This window comes from Heterocephalus glaber, unplaced genomic scaffold (genome assembly GCF_053883595.1).
Source record: "Heterocephalus glaber isolate CG9 unplaced genomic scaffold, H.glaber_assembly_v1.0 deba00001444, whole genome shotgun sequence".
Lineage (NCBI taxonomy): Eukaryota > Metazoa > Chordata > Mammalia > Rodentia > Bathyergidae > Heterocephalus > Heterocephalus glaber.
Genome location: NW_028258297.1, coordinates 8,466,322 through 8,471,997, shown reverse-complemented (window position 1 = coordinate 8,471,997; position 5,676 = coordinate 8,466,322). Strand labels below are relative to the sequence as shown.

The following is a 5,676-nucleotide window of genomic DNA, read 5'->3' as shown; positions in this document are numbered from 1 at the left end:
CCAGTGGAACACAATTCACCCCACAGCTCTCAGGGATGAGGCACTTCTCAGTCACCATGTCTCAGATCCATCTGCATTAAGCTTGGTGAAGCCCCACTTCTTTAACACATGGATCTTCTGGTGGCTAGGAAACTTGAAGTTGCATAGGGCCTTGATCACATGTTCCTCGTTCTGTAGCTCGGAGTGAATGGACACAATGACTTGTGCAATGTGAACCCTGCCCACTGTGCCCTGGGGCTTCCCAAAGGCACCTCACATACCTGTCCAGAGCCTACAATGGGGATAGCATGAGGTCAGATATCCAAACATCCTCCAGCAAGCAGTGCCTCCAGGGTCCCCTGGGGCTACCCACACCAGCAAGAGGCTTCCTACACTACCAAAGAGGTTGCTGTTCCCAGCCACTGCATACTGGGCACCCACGAGCAAAGGAACCCAGTTACTTCCTCAACTGCAGAGACCAAATTACTTACTTTGGTCACCATTTACCTTGAACATTTTTTTTTTTTAAGTTCTGGGGATTGAACCCAGGGCATTTGCACTGAGCTACTGAGCTACATCCCCAATCCTTTTTTATTTTGCAACAGGGTCTTGCTAAATAACTAAGTTGCCAGGCTGGGCTCAAAGTTGCAGTCCTCCTACCTCAGCCTCCCAGGGTGATGGGATTACAAGTGTGCACCACCATGCCTGACTATTACATTTATTCACTCAATCATTAGTTCATCCATTCCCCCTCAGTGCCTCCCCACTGTCGGGCACTACCTAGAACACCTTCCACTTCCCTTCCAAGTCCCTAGACTCTCCAAGGACTGGTTAGAGATCTACCTCCTTGGAAAAGCCTTCCAAGCTTCTCAGGCTTCCGAAGCTCTTCCTGATTTTGAGTTTCTATAAGAGAGCTCGCTCTCTAAAATAACTTCCTAGGATGATGAACATGTCCTAGACTGGCATATCCAATAGGTGCCCACTAGCCATGAATAGCCATTGAGCACTTTGAATGTGGCTAGTGAGATAAACCGAGTTTTTAATTCTTATTTAATTTTAGTAGCCATATATGGTCGGTAGCTACGATATCGGAGAGTACAGTTCTATTGTATAACTTATCTGACCATTGGAGCCTATGGACTTGGTGGCAAGTGGATCTGGATTGGAATTCTTAGCTGTGTGACCCTGATCAGTTTGCTAAACTTCTCTGAGCCTCAGCTTTATCAATGATATCATGTGTGGATTAGAACACATCATATGAGGATGAAGTGATTGAATGTATGGAAGTCCCCATCACGTCTGATGCATGCAGCTGGCACACACAGTAAGTAAACAAAGAGTGATCTTTAGACACCACCCCACCCTATCCCCTTGCCCTGCAAGGAATGACTTAAGATGGGCACAGTGAGGTGAGAGGGACTAAACCCCAGTTAGGGACCTCAGGTTGTCTCCATTCACCTACTCCACTGTGAGGAATCCTCTCCTTCTGATACTCAACCAGCAGAAAGGGACCCAGCCAGAGGACTAAACACCTCTTGCTCAGGGTCAGCCCATCCCAGGAGCACATAATGGGCAGGCTTTGACAACTGACCCCAGGGGAGGGACAGGGGAGGAGTCTCTAGGCAGAAGAAGTGTGGAACACCTGGCCTCTTCCTAGTCCTGCCTCCCCTGAAATCAGTTGCCCCTGATCTTGGTCACTTTCCCCTGTTCCAGACCAAAGTCTGTTCCTCCCAGGGGAACACAGGTACTGACATCCTCTTCACCCTTAAAGATGATCAAACTGTGCACCACGTAGTGGACCCTAGGGCACATGCCACCCCCCACGCACACACATAGTCACGCTGTGCGCTTGATTAGGTGAAAAGATTCCTGTTCAACTGAGCTGCCCTTTGCATTCCAGGTTTTTATTCTTTCTCTGTGACAGAAGGAGAGAGAAAATTCTATTCAGTTTTAAGAACTTCCTGGTCCTTCAATGTAAAGTGGTAGTGAGGGAGGGGACTAGGGTGAAAGTTCAGTGGTTAGGGTGCAACAACAGGCAACAGTGCTGCACTCAAGGAACTGACAGCTCCCTGTTGGGGGAGACAGGCCATCCCTGCCCAGAGCTCGGGAGCTAGGACAAGGTAAATGAAGTGATCACAAACTGAGGATGAAGCTGAGTCACTGGTGGATGTAGTGAAAACATGCCATGCCAAGGAAGGAGGCCACGTATGGAAGAAGCACAGCAGGTTGGCAGCCCAGATGGCCTCAAGGAGCTTGGCTTTCTCAGTGGGTAGTGGTGAACCTTGGAAGATGTTCCGCAGAAAATGATGTCTTTATATTTGCCCTTTAAAAGGATTGGAGGGAGGGCCAGGGATTTAGCTCAGTGGTTCTGCTGCCTGCCTCGAAAGCACAAGGTCCTGAGTTCGATCCCTGGTATCAAAAAAAAAAGGATTAGAGGGGAGCCTCCAGTTAGGGACACTCAGCTGGAGTCTCTGAAAGGTGGGGAAGCAAGGGGATGGTGGTGGTAGCAAGGATAGAGAGACAAGGACAGACAGGAGACAGCATAGAGGCAGCCTCTTCGTCCCAGAGGCTGAAGGAAGAGGAAGCCACCCCTTGAGATCTTGTCTCCCATTCAGGCAAGATGACAGGAGAGACAGCTGAGTCACTCACTCTGGGGCTGGGGAACCAGCAGGAACAGAGGTCGGGGCTGCTGGTTCCGTTTGGGACATGTTATGCTGGAGGTGCCTGTGGGATATTTAGGCACAGATGGCCAGCAGGCAGCCTGAGATGCTGGTATGGAGTTGAGTCATCCAACCACAGGGAAGCAATACTCCCCATGGAGCAGTGAGGTCTGAAAGACAGGAAGGCCCAGGATGAGCCCTAAGGAACTTTAGCGTGGAGATGGATGTGGGATACTAACAGGCCAGAGCATGGCAGAGAAAGCAAGTTACTTAAGGGGGAAGGAAGGTGCCTGTATGCCCCCACGGCCATTGACAGAAAAAAGTCTGGAGTCTGGAAGGTCTGTGGGGCAGGAACTTACCAACTACATAGTGATTTGATAAAGTGATTCAGTGATTCAATAAAGAATCACTGAAGGGGAGGGTAGCACACATCTATAATCCCAGGAGGAGATTACACACATCTGTAAACTCAGGAGGCTGAGGCAGGAGTATCACCAAGAAATAGAGGCCTGGGATAAATAATGAGTTCAAGTCTCACCAAGACTACATAGTAAGACCCTGTCTCAAAATAAATCATTGAATGAGCAGATGAAAACCTTAAATAAGTCACAAAGGTGCAGATGTGAGGCCTAAAGGTATTCATTTCTTGGGACAATAGGGTGGGTCAGAGGTTCTAGAAGGCTGCTCCACCTGTCTGGGCCTATGATCTGCTCCTTACCTGGCACCAGTGGAATCTCTTCTGCTTGTTCTCTCACCCGCTCTGGGAATAGGCGACAAAGAAACATTTCACAGAGGTGTGAGAGAGCCCCCCAAAGTTTTATAATAGGCGGCCAAGACACAAATTGCTACAGAAGAAAAAAGTCACCCCTGGGAAACTTATCTAAGAATATATCATGAGGTAGGCTATTTTGGGAATCAAATTACACAGGAGGGCCAGGGGAAATAGACGTGCACAGAGATGAACACAGCTACAATTAATGTTAACTATCAGGTGTCATATCTTTACTGAGCACACAGCCTGCAGTGTGCGAGGCAGAGGGTGAGAGCAAGGTGAATTAGAGCCAAGTACCCAGGCGGGAAGAGGCGGAGTCCTCCCCGGAAGCCAAGAGAATGAGGGCGTGGGAGGGGACTTGCTGGAGGTCTGGGTACTCAGAAGGCAGAAGTCACCTTGGCCAAGGTGTCCTCTGAAGTTGGAAATGCAACTAGGATGGGCCCCACCTAGCTCAGGGAAACTCCAGGTCCAGAACCAAAGGGAGGGGAGAAGATTAGGGTTTTCCTAGGAGGTCACCACATCAGGGAACATTTCTGGACTCCAATTAAGCTAAATTACTTAGCTTAATCTGTAGGGCCCATACCTAAAAGAAATCAGTCTCTCCCACAGGTAAGACTTTTAAAAAATATCTTAATAATGCTATACAGAGTGTTTAGCTGTGTGTAGGGTAGAAAGGTAGGGGCCAGGCTTCATGAAATATGTATCCTAGCATTTCCAATTGACAGCTGATAACCTTGAAGAGGACATGTTACTCCCAGAGCCTCGCTTTATTCTTCTGTAACACCTTACAATAATCCTTTTCATAGTCTAACAGATTTGGAAGGAGGTTGGGTTGTATTGGATCACTGTGTATTAAATGTCTCTATAGCCTTCACCCACTATGTCCCTTAACACTTTGCCTTGTAAAGACTACTGTGAGCTTTTCATGGTTGTTTTGTTTATTTGTGGGGCTAAGGATGGAACCTAGAGCCTCACACACACTAGGCAAGCCCTTTACTACTGAGCTACACCCCAGCCCTATGTCATATTTGACTTCCAACAAGGCAGCTAACTATCATGTCTGCTTCCTCCTTTTTATTCAGGGTCCCAAGCAGGTTATCTACTATACATTAACTTTTCAAACATGTGGGCTGAATAAGTAAGTCACTGGTAAATAAAAGGTGACTCTCACCAAAGACCACAGTGTGTTTCATATTCATTAGATCTGGGAAAGATCTTTTTCAATGTGAACTGTTTCTAAAATATTCCTTCTAAGCTTCTGTCCAATCCCAACTCATGTCTCATAACGTCTATGCCCTTTGAAAGCAAAAACCATGTTTTAAGCATCCTAGTTCAGTGTAAGCCCCCAGTGGACTTGCTTTTGCTCAGAGCTGCATCTCCAGGACCTAGAACAAGGCCTTGAACTTTGTGTAAGGCTCCACAAGGATTTGGTAAATGGATGAATGGCTTCTAACCCTTAATACAATGCTAGGCATTCAGCAAATGTTTGTTGAATGAATAATTTAATTAAAAAGGTGAACACTTTCTACTGTCCCTTTCTAACATTCTCAATGTAGGCAGAATAGCAAAGTGAGTAGGTAGACAGGCTTTGGAGTTAGTCTGGATTTGTATTCTGGCTCTTCTACTTACTAGCTGGGTAACCTAGGTGAGCTACTGAACCTCTCTGTGCTTCAGTTTTCTCAGCTGTAAAATGGGGAGAATAATTTTTCTAATAGGATTACATAGTTCACTGAAAGTACACATAAAATATTTAGCATAGTGACTGGCACATAGTAAATGCCACTGTATTTTTTATGATACTGTCACTCTCTTAACCTTCAGTGGCTCCTCTGTAGCTCACAGATTAAGATCTAAAGTCAAGGTGCCCATAATTTGGCCCCAGTATCCCTCTCTTTCCAGTCCCATCTTCTCCTACCCTTTCCTGGTTGCTACCTATGTCAGATCTTCCACAGAGTGGTACGTTTTCCATTAGCTTTTTTCCCTTCTCAAAAAACCTTTAAGGTAGGGCTTATTATTGCCTGGATGTCAATTGATGATGAGACCAAGGCCCAGAGAGGAGTAACAACTTTCCCAGGGATACCCAGCTCACACCAGAAAATCAGGATTCCATTTCAGGACCCATTCCCTGACACAGAAGTTCATGTTTTTATTTATGTGGCTCTAAAATCCTTACCATGATCTACCAGCACTACTAGCATAGCTTGTGGGTTTGTCAGAAATGCAGAACCTCAGGCCTCATTCCAGACCTGCTGAATTAGAATCTAA

The 5,676-nt window shown here is 46.6% G+C and overlaps 1 non-coding gene across 1 annotated transcript; it reads right to left on the bottom strand.

The window, feature by feature from the left end:
- Positions 1 to 320: 320 nt before the first annotated feature.
- Positions 321 to 454, bottom strand: LOC147827460 (small nucleolar RNA SNORA70). Its single transcript, XR_015452378.1, has one exon. It is a non-coding gene; the product is annotated as a small nucleolar RNA SNORA70 (small nucleolar RNA).
- Between the last annotated feature and the right edge of the window lie 5,222 nt (positions 455 to 5,676).